Source organism: Salmo trutta, chromosome 7 (assembly GCF_901001165.1).
Source record: "Salmo trutta chromosome 7, fSalTru1.1, whole genome shotgun sequence".
Lineage (NCBI taxonomy): Eukaryota > Metazoa > Chordata > Actinopteri > Salmoniformes > Salmonidae > Salmo > Salmo trutta.
In genome coordinates this window covers 8,521,641-8,534,565 of record NC_042963.1, presented here as the reverse complement: position 1 = coordinate 8,534,565, position 12,925 = coordinate 8,521,641, and the positions used below count along the sequence as shown (strand labels likewise).

Here is a 12,925-nt window from a genome sequence, read left to right as displayed (position 1 = left end):
CAAAGAGTACAGCTGGAATCAGAGAATATTAAACCCCTTTATTGACATTCCCCATTTTAATGAGTCAATCACTGCTGGCGCAAAATGTCAACTCATTAGTCATGCTGGCAACGACTAGCTACACCACCCTACCCCAGCTTCCAGATCATTTCTATTAGTTTTCTCCTGCAATCTCATCCCCATCGTCTGCCTCTCAGAAGGTCTGTCATTTCACATGCCTGTTCTTCCAACTGTTCAAATCACAACTCCTTCGCTCCATCCCTCCCTCGCTCGTAAAAGAAGGAGTGGGACTGAGAGGGTGAGAAGTGGATACAGAGACACAGTCTGAGTGAAAAGTGCTGGTAACACATGAATAGATATAATATTTCTGTCTGCAACTAAGATCTCATCTGAGTTTGGTGGGCACCTGGGCTCACCCCAGCCCTGCAGTCCCAGAGCACCATGATGGGACTGGCCTCCTCTGCCTCCTCCAGCCCTCTCTGCAAGCTGCAGAGCACCACAGTGCTGCTTTGCTCTCCAGCCCTGTTAATAGAATCTCACACATCTGTTAATGGATCTGTCAGAAGTTCCCTGAGGGGAGTCATCCTAGTAGAGAAGACGAAGCCCTTTCTACTCTCTCTCGATCTCTTTCTTTCTCTTACTCTCAATTCAATTTAAAGGGCTTTATTGGCATGGGAAACATATGCGTACATTGTCAAAGCAAGTGAAATAGATAATAAACAAAAGTGAAATAAACAGTCAAAATTAACAGTAAACATTTCACTAACAAATGTTTCAAAGGAAAAAATACATTTCAAAGGTGATATTATGGCTGTCTACCAGTGGAGGCTCATCAGAGGAGGAAGGGGAGGACCATCCTCCTCAGTAATTTTTATAAAAATAAAAATTGTAAAACATTAAAAAAGTTATCATAATATATTCACGTTACCAAATAATTGATTAAAACACACTCTTTTACAATGAAGGTCTAGAGTAACATCAGCAGCACTCTGTAAGGTAGCACCATGGTATAGCCGGAGGACAACCAGCTTCTGTCCTCATCTGGTTACATTGACTTCAATAGAAAACCTTGGAGGGTAATGGTTCTCACCCCCTTCCATAGACTTACACAGTAATTATGACAATATCCGGAGGATGTCCTCCAACCTATCAGAGCTTTTGCCGCATGAACTGACATTTTGTCCACCCAATCAAAGGTGCAGATAATTAATGTAGTACTGAAAGAATAAGCTACAGCTAGCTAGCACCGCAGTACATCAAAGGTGGTGAGTAGTTGACTCAAAGAGAGAGAAAGACAATAGTTGAACAGTTTTGAACAAATTCATTTCTGAAGGAGAGGCAAGAGAGAGATAGAGAAAGACATTTTCTGGGGGTTTTTCACTTTCAGTTTCACTTATTTTGCTAGCAAATGCAGCTAGCTAGTTTAACTTAATCAAACACCCTGCTCAAACAGAGGAATGCTATGTTAGCTAGCTGGCTATGACAATCCCACACAACACTGGAACTCTTCCAAGTCAAGGTAAGATTTTGGTTTTACAAAGGTATTGCCCCCGAGGCCCGCTGGTGTAACTGCTAAACTGCTTACTGACTGACAGTACACTAATGTCACTGCATGACTGTAAATCAAATCAAAATAAAATTTTTGTCACATGCGCTGAATACCACAAGTGTAGAAATGACCGTGAAATGCTTACTTACAAGCACTTTACCAACAATGCAGTTCAAGAAATAGAGTTAAGAAAATATTTACTAAATAAACTAAAGTCAAAAATAAATTAAAAAGTAACAATAAAATAACAATAATTGTTTCAGTATGATATATTGGATAAAGTAATAAAGACAGACACCAATGTCTAGTTCAATAGCCTTGTTCATGCATTGTACAAATCCCTACACGCGGAGTCCGGAGTACAGTCCGGCTAGTCGATTACCTATCAACTAGACTCCGTAACATCATCCTTTTCAATAGAAAGTGCAAACATAACAGCATAACATTCAATTCTTAACAATCAAGTCATAACAATTGAAAAAGCATGACATTTTCTTTTTACTTCAGTCATCTTCCTTTCTTTTTTCTTTTTTTATAAACAGAGGACAAGTTAACACAGTCTCTTGCTTACAGAGTAAGCCTGTCCGGTGGCTTGCACAGCCGACCCACCCATGAGTAAGTATGGGCTCTGACAGGGGTAGGATTAGGGCCACGAGCTGGAGAGCTTGGTGGGGTAGAAGCCTCACCTTCAGTTGGCTCATGTCTCAATTCTGCGCCTCTTACCCTTAGGCCTGGACTGTGATCCAGCTCATCTAGGTGAGTGTATGGCGTGTTCTGGTTTGTCTGCTCTGCTACGCGCAGATCCACCCGATTGCGACGATAGAGCGAGCCACCAACATCCACCAGGTAAGAACGTGGTGTAACTCTCTGTAGGCACGTGCTCAGCCTCCAAAGTCATGTGTGGTCTCCCGGCAGCGGTTTCATCCTTATCGTTTCACCCACCTCCAGCTCTGGTAGGTCTCGAGCAGTCCGGTCCACTGTAAGATCGCTTTCCATGGGTTGTTGCTGTCGCGCACGGCCCTGCTTAACCTGTGAGGGCTAGGGGGCAGTATTTACACGGCCGGATAAAAAACGTACCCGATTTAATCTGGTTACTACTCCTGCCCAGTAAATAGAATATGCATATAATTATTGGCTTTGGATAGAAAACACCCTAAAGTTTCTAAAACTGTTTGAATGGTGTCTGTGAGTATAACAGAACTCATATGGCAGGCAAAAACCTGAGAAGGTTTCATACAGGAAGTGGCCTGTCTGACAAGGAGTCGTTCTTCTTGTCTCTGTTTATTGAAGAGTGGGGATCTTAGCTGTAACGTGACACTTCCTACGGCTTCCATAGGCTCTCAGAGCCCGGGAAAAAGTTGAACGATGACGAGGCAACCTCAGGCTGAAACACATAATCGCCTTTGCCAAGTGGCCGATAAGAGGACAAAGGAATTAGGCGCGTGCCTGATTCGACCCCGTGCTGTATTTTCTTTCGGCTGTTTACCTAATTGCAGATTCCCGGTCGGAATATTATCGCTTTTTTACGAGAAAAATGGCATAAAAATTGATTTTAAACAGCGGTTGACATGCTTCGAAGTACGGTAATGAAATATTTAGAAATCTTTTGTCACGAAATGTGCCGTGCGCATGACCGTTATTTACCATTGGGATAGTTTCTTGAACGCACGAACAAAACGCCGCTGATGGAACATAACTATGGATTATTTTGGACCAAACCTACATTTGTTATTGAAGTAGAAGTCCTGGGAGTGCATTCTGACGAAGAACAGGAAAGGTAATCAAACTTTTCTAATAGTAAATCTGACTTTGGTGAAGGCTAAACTTGGTGGGTGTCTAAATAGCTAGCCCTGTGATGCCGGGCTATCTACTTAGAATATTGCAAAATGTGCTTTCACCGAAAAGCTATTTTAAAATTGGACATATCGAGTGCATAGAGGAGTTCTGTATCTATAATTCTTAAAATAATTGTTATGCTTTTTGTGAACGTTTATCGTGAGTAATTTATTAAATTGTTAGTAAATTCATCGGAAGTTTGCGGGGGGTATGCTAGTTCTGAACGTCACATGCTAAGGTAAAAAGCTGTTTTTTGATATAAATATGAACTTGATTGAACAAAACATGCATGTATTGTATAACATAATGTCCTAGGTGTGTCATCTGATGAAGATCATCAAAGGTTAGTGCTGCATTTAGCTGTCTTCTGGGTTTTTGTGACATTATATGCTAGCTTGAAAAATGGGTGTCTGATTATTTCTGGCTGGGTACTCTGCTGACATAATCTAATGTTTTGCTTTCGTTGTAAAGCCTTTTTGAAATCGGACAGTGTGGTTAGATTAACGAGAGTCTTGTCTTTAAATAGCTGTAAAATAGTCATATGTTTGAGAAATTGAAGTAATAGCATTTCTAAGGTATTTGAAAATCGCGCCACAGGATTCAACTGGCTGTTACGTAGGTGGGACGATTTGGTGCCACCTGCCCTAGAGAGGTTAACAGGTTTTTTGCAATCTTGACAGCTGACTCTGCCTTGCCATTTGCTTTTGGGTGTCTTGGAGAGGAGTTCATGTGGTCAAACTCCCATTCGGATGCGAAATGCTTGAACTGTGCAGTGAATTGTGGGCCATTGTCCGTGATTACCTTGTCAGGCTGACCTTGCCTTGCAAACTGCGCCTTGCAGCGCTTTATGACCGTCTCTGCAGACAAGTCAGGGAGCAGTTCAATTTCCCAAAAGTCAGAGTAGTGATCAACAATGAGAAGATAGTCCTTTTGTCTGTGGCTGAATAAGTCCATGCTGACGATTTGCCAGGCCCTTGTGGGCAGTTCGTGTGACATCATGGTTTCCTTTTGCTGTTCATGAGCGTACTCGTTGCATGTGGTGCAGTTGCTGACAAAGTCTTTAATTTCTGCTTGCATGTTTGGACAGTATAATGTTTCACGAGCCTGGCGGTAGCATGCGTCACCTCCAACGTGACTGGAGTGTATGCGGGTCAGCATCTCTGGACGTAGTGATTTGGGAATAATGACCTTCTGACCTCTGAACAAGATGCCATTTTGCACGCTGAGCTCATCTCGAAAGGTCCAGTATTCTCTCACTGTGAAAGGTGTCTCCTCTTTCAGATATGGCCAACCTGCGAGAGCCATGGACTTCAGTGATTGTAGGTGTTCGTCCTTGTCAGTGTGTTGCCTGATCTGGGCTTGGTGGTGATCTGTGACGTTTAAGTAGTCTGCCTGATTGATCTGTTGAACATCTTGTTGTTCCTGCTGTAGCGAACAGATGGCCTGCCGCTGATAAGCAGTGCCTCTGCCTGTACATTGTGCTTTTGCCCTGCTCAGTGTGTCGCTGATGTACATCGCTGGTCCTGGCTTGTAAATGACCTTCAGGCTGTAGTTTTGCAGAGTCAGGAGCATGCTTTGAAGCCTCTTGGGCGCGTTGAGGAGAGGTTTACTGAATATGGCAATGAGTGGTTTGTGGTCAGTTTCAGCGGTGACCAGCTCTCGACCATATAAGTAGTGATGGAATCGCTGGCAGGAGAAGACGATGCTGAGGCACTCTTTCTCAATTTGTGCATAGTTCTGTTCGGTGGGGGTGAGCGCTCTCGAGGCAAACGCAACGGGCTGGCCTTCCTGCATGAGGCAGCATCCAAGTCCCCTTTGGCTGGAGTCGCTCTGGATTGTGACAGGCTTCGTGATGTCGTAGTAGCGCAACACTGGCATGGATGAAGCCAGAGATTTCATCTCCTGCACTGCAGCCTCGTGCTTGGGTAGCCAGTGCCATGGCGTGTCTTTGTCCAGCAACCGGCGCAGAGGCTCACAGACTGCTGATAGGTGTGGCATGAACTTTGCAAGATAGTTTGCAAAACCGATGAGACGCTGTACTCCTTTTGCATCAGACGGGTTTGGCATGTCGAGGATCGCTCGGACCTTGTCTGGGTCTGGCTTCAGGCCTTTTGCCGAGAGAATGTGGCCATGGAAGTGGACGTCTTTCACCTTGAACTGCAGCTTCTTCAGGCCAAGACGAAGCTTAACTGATCGACAGCGCTCCATCAGTGCCAGGAGCTTCACATCGTGGTCGCGTTCTGCTTCTTCGTCTGTGTCACCACAACCTACGATCAGGACATCATCGGCGATGGGTTCAATGCCCTTGAGCCCAGACAGTAACTCGTGCTGCTTGCGTTGGTATACCTCAGGCGCCACTGAGACACCAAACGGGAGCTTGACCCAGAGTTTACGACCCCAGGGGGTCCAGAAGGTAGTTATGAAGCTGCTTTCTTTGTCCAGCTTGCATTGAAGGAATGCATCTTGGGCATCCACCAAGGTGAAAATCCTGGCCTTGGGAAGCTTGTAGAGGACATCCTCTAGTGTCGGCATGATGTAGTGGGATCGTTTCAGTGCTTGGTTCAGATGCTTTGGGTCGATGCAGACCCTCAGCTTCTCTGTTTTTTTCACTATGACCATATTGCTGATCCAGTCAGTTGGTTCGGTCACAGATGTCATGTGGCCATCGGCCTAATACTTGTCCAGCTGGGCCTTCACAGCCACTTTCATTGCAATAGGCACATTGCGAGGAGCACACTGGACTGGAGTGATGCTCTCATCCACTTCAAAGTGTACCTCCCCAGGCACTGATTCAACAGGCATGTTGAATACATCGTCATATCTGCTGAGTAGTTGTTCTTTGGACAGGGGTCCATGCTGGACATGATCCACAATGTGCAGGTCATTTGGTACAGTGAACTGCATCAGTCCCAGGCGTTCGCATGTAGAGCCTGAGAGGAGAGAATGTTGACTGGTTTTCACAATCTCAAACTCCAGCTTGTGTTTGCGTCCCCGAATAACACATTCGGTCTCAAAGGTGCCCATAGAGCTCATTAGCTCTCCTGAGTACACCTTTAGTCTAGTGTCGCTGGGCAATAGATGTGTGTCAGGTGCCAGATTGATTTTGTCTTTGTAGCTCATTACGTTGCATGTAGCACCGGAATCCAGTTGACATTGTTGTTGCTTGTTGTGTAATCGTAGTGTCACAAACCATTTGTCACTTTCACTGTTCAGCTCTGAACATTGAGTGACATCATCAACACAGTGAATCTTGCCCTCACCCACCCTTCTTTTGCTTTTGAGACACACTTTTGCAAAGTGATTATTAGTTCCACAAGCTCTGCATGGTTTTCCATAGGCAGGGCAGTGCTCTTTGCCACGTGTGTGTGTATTCCCACAGTATTTTCATGCTACGGGGCTCTCTGTGTTCACCGTTCGTGGTGAATTACTCTGCTTCGATTGGTTTTGTCTGAATGTCTGCCTAGCAACAGCGTGAACAGTATCAACGTCGGAGCGTGGGGTTTCGATTTCCATTGCTCTCATTCTCATGTCAGTGACTTCAGCAGTGTGGCACATTTCGATGGCAGTTACTAATGTTAAGCCTCTCTCTCTCAGTAGACGCCGGCGCGTATCCTCATTTGCAATTCCCAGTACTATTTTGTCACGAATCAATTCATCTTTCAATCCCCCGTATTCAGAAGTGGCAGATTTTTATCTCAAACGGGTTACAAAGTTGTGTACTGACTCACCCTCTTCCTGTTTGCAGCTTCCGAAAACGAACCGCTCGTAAATGACGTTTCTGGCAGGTTTGAAGTAATTCTCCAATGCATCCAATATAGCCTTTGCATCACACTGTTGTCGCGCTGTGAGGGTGAGATTGTGCTGGTACATATGCCTGCATTCGCTGCCCATTAAACTCCTCAGAGTTGCCGCTTGTACCTCGTTGGGTTTCTCATGTAGACCGGTCGCCAGTGCATAGTCCTCAAATTCATCCCTGAAATTGTCCCAATTAGTATTCCAGTCCCCTGTGAGAACCATGGGATTCGGTGGCGGAATGTTTGCTGCCATAGTGATGGAATAGGAGATTTCTTTGCCTTCAGTCATCGAGGTAGGTAGTGATGCTAGCTAACCAGCTAACAACGAGTTGATCAGTGTTGTGACTAGGAGTAGGAAACGGCGTGTGTTCGCATATGGAACGTAACTGCGCCTATACTGTACTTAGCTACAAAAATAACAAACGTGTGGTTTTCGAGCCACTTCTGATACCATGTTTCAGTATGATATATTGGATAAAGTAATAAAGACAGACACCAATATCTAGTTCAATAGCCTTGTTCATGCGTTGTACAAATCCCTACACGCGGAGTCCGGGGAACAGTCTGGCTAGTCGATTACCTATCAACTAGACTCAACAATAATGAGGCTATATACAGAGGGTACCGGTACCGAGTCAATGTGCAGGGGTACAGGTTAGTCGAGGTAATTTGTACATGTAGGTAGGGGTAAAGTGACTATGCATAGATATTAAACAGCGAGTAGGAACGATGTAAAAATAAATAGTCCGGGTGGCAATTTGTTAATTGTTCAGCAGTCTTATGGCTTGGGGGTAGAAGCTGTTAAGGAGCCTTTTGGACCTAGACTTGACTCTCCGGTACCGCTTGCTGTGCGGTAGTAGAGAGAACAGTCTATGACTTGGGTGACTGGAGTCTTTGACAATTTTTGGGGCCTTCCTCTGACACCGCCTAGGATATGGGTCCTGGATGGCAAGAAGCCTGGCCCCAGTGATGTACTGGGCTGTACGTCTCCTGAGGGGGAAAAGCATTGTTGTGCCCTCTTCACGACTGTTTTGGTGTGTTTGGACCATGATAGTTTATTGGTGATGTGGACACCAAGGAACTGGAAACTCTCTACCTGCTCCACTACAGGCCCATCTATGTGAATGGGGGTGTGTTCAGCCCTCCTTTTCCTGTAGTCCATGATCAGCTCCTTTGTCTTGCTCACACTGAGGGAGAGGTTGTTGTCCTGTCACCACACTGCCAGGTCTCTGACCTCCTCCCTATAGGCTGTCTCATTGTTGCCGTTGATCAAGCCTACCACTGTTGTGGCATCAGCAAACTTTATGATGGGTCCTTAGCTTAGTGATGCGCTTTGTGGGTATTATGGTGATGAACGCTGAGCTGGAGTCAGTGAACAGCATTCTGAAACAGGTGTTCATTTGTCCAGGTTGGAAAGGGCAGTGTGGTGTGCGATTGAGATTGCATCATCTGTGGCTCTGTTGGGGCGCTATGCTAATTGGAGTGGGTCTAGGGTTTCCGGCATGATGGTGTTGTGAGAAATGACCAGTCTTTCAAAGCACTTCAAGTTGCCTTCAGTTTCTTGGGCACAGGGACTATGGTGGTCTGTTTGAAACATGTAGATATTACAGACTCGGTCAGGGAGAGGTTGAAAATGTCAGTGAAGACACTTGCCAGTTGGTTCGTACATGCTCTGAGTACAAGTCCTGGTAATCCGTCTGGCCCCGTGGCATTGTGAATGTTGACCTGTTTAAAAGGTAGAGTGTGATCACACAGTCTTCCGGGAACAGCTGGTGGTCCCATGCATGCTTCAGTGTTGCTTGCCTCGAAGCAAGCTTAAAAGGGATTTAGCTTGTCTGGTAGGCTCGGTCACTGGGCAGCTCGTGGCTGGGTTTCCCTTTGTAGTCCGTAATAGTTTGCAAGCCCTTTCACATACGATGAGCGTCAGAGCTGGTGTAGTAAGATTCAATCTTTGAAAGTGGCAGCTCTTGCCTTTCGCTCGGTGCGGATGTTGCCTTTAATCGATGGCTTCTAGTTGGGATATGTATGTACGGTCACTGTGGGGACGACGTTGTCGAAGCACTTATTGATGAAGCCGGTGACTGAGGTGGTATACTCCTCAACGCCATTGGATGAACATATTCCAGTCTGTGCTAGCAAAACAGTCCTGTAGCTTAGCATCCTCATCATCTGACGACTTCCGTATTGAGCGAGTCACTGGTACTTCCTGCTTTCGTTTTTGCTTGTAAGCAGGAATCAGGAGGATAGAATTATGGTCAGATTTGCCAAATGGACTGCGAGGGAGAGCTTTGTATGCGTCTCTGTGTGTGGAGTTAAGGTGGTCTAGAGTTTTTTTCCCTCAGGTTGCACATGTGACTTTCTGAGGTAAAACGGATTTAACCTCTCTAGGGTACGTAACAGCCAGTGGAATCCTGTGGCGCGTTATTCAAATACCTTAGAAATGCTATTACTTCAATTTCTCAAACATATGACTATTTTACACCATTTTAAAGACAAGACTCTCGTTTATCTAACCACACTGTCCGATTTCAAAAAGACTTTACAACGAAAGCAAAACATTAGATTATGTCAGCAGAGTACCCAGCCAGAAATAATCAGACACCCATTTTTCAAGCTAGCATATAATGTCACATAAACCCAAACCACAGCTAAATGCAGCACTAACCTTTGATGATCTTCATCAGATGACAATCCTAGGACATTATGTTATACAATACATGCATGTTTTGTTCAATCAAGTTCATATTTATATCAAAAACCAGCTTTTTACATTAGCATGTGACGTTCAGAACTAGCATACCCCCGCAAACTTCCGGTGAATTTACTAAATTACTCACGATAAACGTTCACAAAAAAACATAACAATTATTTTAAGAATTATAGATACAGAACTCCTCTATGCACTCGCTATGTCCGATTTTAAAATAGCTTTTCGGTGAAAGCACATTTTGCAATATTCTAAGTAGATAGCCCGGCATCACAGGGCTAGCTATTTAGACACCCACCAAGTTTAGCCCTCACCAAAGTCAGATTTACTGGTGGTAAATAGACGGCTACGAATAATATATATGTGAACTCTCTTGGTAGACAGTGTGGTCTACAGCTTATCATGAGGTACTTTTGCCTGGTCTCCTACAGCTGATGTGTTGTGTATTGAAGTCCACAAGCGAAGGGAAAAGAGGAGAGGAGGAGAGCACATAGATGCGAGAAGGAATACAACGTGGCTGCTATGAAAGTGAACTGTGTTTACGCCGATTCTGTTGAAAAAAAGTTTTCTTAAACAGAAGCAAACGGAATGAAATGAAACATACCAGAATTTGTCCAAGAGAAACTAGTTTGCAACTGTTGGACTAATGATTACACCCTAGATCAGCTAGATGCAGTCAAGAGTGTGCAAGGCAGTATTGAATGTGTCACTGTCTGTCCATGTGTCACTGTCTGTCACCTCAAATTTTTCACTCAACCTGTGTGCACCTATGTTGTAAACTTTCATTTATATTGTTGGTTGTAGCAACCTCATGATGGGTATTGGGACCATTTGAGTATCATGTAGTTGCCTGAACATGTTACATTCAACTGGTTGAATGGAATATGAATGACAGTCATCCAATATGCTGTAATAAATAAATCGTCCTCCCTCATCTTAAATGGCACCGACTGCCACTTCTATGCAGTGTTGTAACAATGTGCAAATAGTTAAAGTATAAAAGGGCAGATAAATGAACATAAATATGGGTTGTGTTTACAATGGTGTTTGTTCTTCGCTGGTTGCTCTTTTCTTGTGGTAAAAGGTCACAAATCTTGCTGCTGTGATGGCACACTGTGGAATTTCACCTAATAGATATGGGAGTTTATCCAAATTAGATTTTTTTCTGTGTAATCTGAGAGAAATATGTGTCTCTAATATGGTCATACATTTGGCAATAGGTTAGGAAATGCAGCTCAGTTTCCACCTCATTTTGTGGGCAGTGTTCACATAACCTGTCTTCTCTTGAGAGCCAGGTCTCTCTCTCTCTTTGGCTTACTGTACAATCACAATCTCGTTTCCTCATCTCCTCATTTTCTCTCCATATCTCTCTATCTCACCTCGTTCCTCCATCCATCGCTCTGTCTTTGGGTATGCATCTATCCATCCTTCCCCTCTTCTGTCTCTTCTTCTCTCTCTACTTCCCTCCCTCCCTCTCTAAAAAGACTTAAGTGCTGTGAGAGTGTGCCTCTCAAAACCACAGTCCATGATAGAGCGAGAAGGACATCACATTGCCTTCAGGTTAATTAAAGCTGGGCTTTGCCAGGTGAGACAAATTACGGTTCTACTCACTGACTATACCTGGATGTCAAAACTCCAAGCGCGAGAGTAAAACCACGGTTATACACCACATAGAGGACATGGAAGAGGATATAATAATGCATTTATCTTACTGTACATCTCTCATTGATACTGTCTGGAATTAAGCCATCGCGTCTACAAAACTTCTTCAGATAATCATTTTCTGTGTTGACATATTAATGAAAGTCGATGACGTTGTTGTAAGGGTATCATTTAAGGATTAAATATGACATTTCTTGCAATATTCCTTATAACACATTGTCTCTCCAGATGCTAAATGGATGATCCACTGCGCCAGGGGTGTCAATCATTTGTTTTTTGTAAGATACATTTTTTTAGAGTTAAATGATCTTAATCGACATTGAAATGACTAAAACCAAATTGAAACTGTGTAGAAACGATAATGACCTACATTTATAGTCTCTTCACTCTGTCCAGCTTGCTAACAGTCATCGAAACGAAAGCTAGACAGGGAGCACAGACAATTCCCAAAGCAGGAAATATTATCCCCATTTGGTAACACTACTTGACACCCAGCGTCATAACACATTATAACAAGGTCATAACCATGTCATAATGTCATAACAGCTGACATAATTTGTCATAACCTGTCATAATGTGGTCATAACACTCTCATGACACATATAGTTAGACCTATTGCGACATATATTGCGTTATTTTATGGCTGGTTATGACTCCTACAAAGACTGTCAAAACTCACAAAACCTACCATGGTATTTATTTTATGATTGGTTACATAAGAGTTTCAAAACTCACAAAACATACCACACAAGGCAAAACATTCCCTCGAAGCCGGTGTTTGGAGGATATATTGGCACGTATATATGTCTTCCCTGTGGCTCAGTTGGTAGAGCATGGTGAGCAGTTGGTAGAGCATGGTGTTTGCAACACCAGCATGGTGTGTGCAACGGCAGGGTTGTGGGTTCGATTCCCACGGGCGGCCAGTACAAAAAAAAAAAAAAAAATGCATGAAATGAAATGTATGCATTCACTACTGTAAGTCGCTCTGGATAAGAGCGTCTGCTAAATGACTAAAATGTAAATGTATATATTGGCAGGACATTATCACTTTTATACAATGGGTTACCAACATATTCAAATAATGATTGACATATTTTCATAAAAAACGTTATTTTGATGAATTTATTCGTACTATTTCATCCTTCCACAAGATATAGTCCTGACACAAATCTAGGGTTGCTACCCAAGCCGGCTGGTCGTTCGTTTTATTGGTTTGGTTGCTAGAGACGTGACCCAGTCGTTCAGTCTTTTTATTTTGTATCTATGGACGCGAACCAGTCTTTCATTCTAAATGTTCCATTGCCATACTGGCTGGCGACATTCTTCTCCCTTGCTTGCTAGCTAGCCAACTATGGCTAATTTATAGTCAGGTCAAAA

The 12,925-nt window shown here is 43.8% G+C and overlaps 1 protein-coding gene across 3 annotated transcripts in view; it reads right to left on the bottom strand.

The window, feature by feature from the left end:
• Positions 1-12,925, bottom strand: part of cdh13 (cadherin 13, H-cadherin (heart)) — a 493,352-nt gene that overhangs the window by 50,938 nt on the left and 429,489 nt on the right. The gene's annotated exons all lie outside the window — the stretch shown is intronic.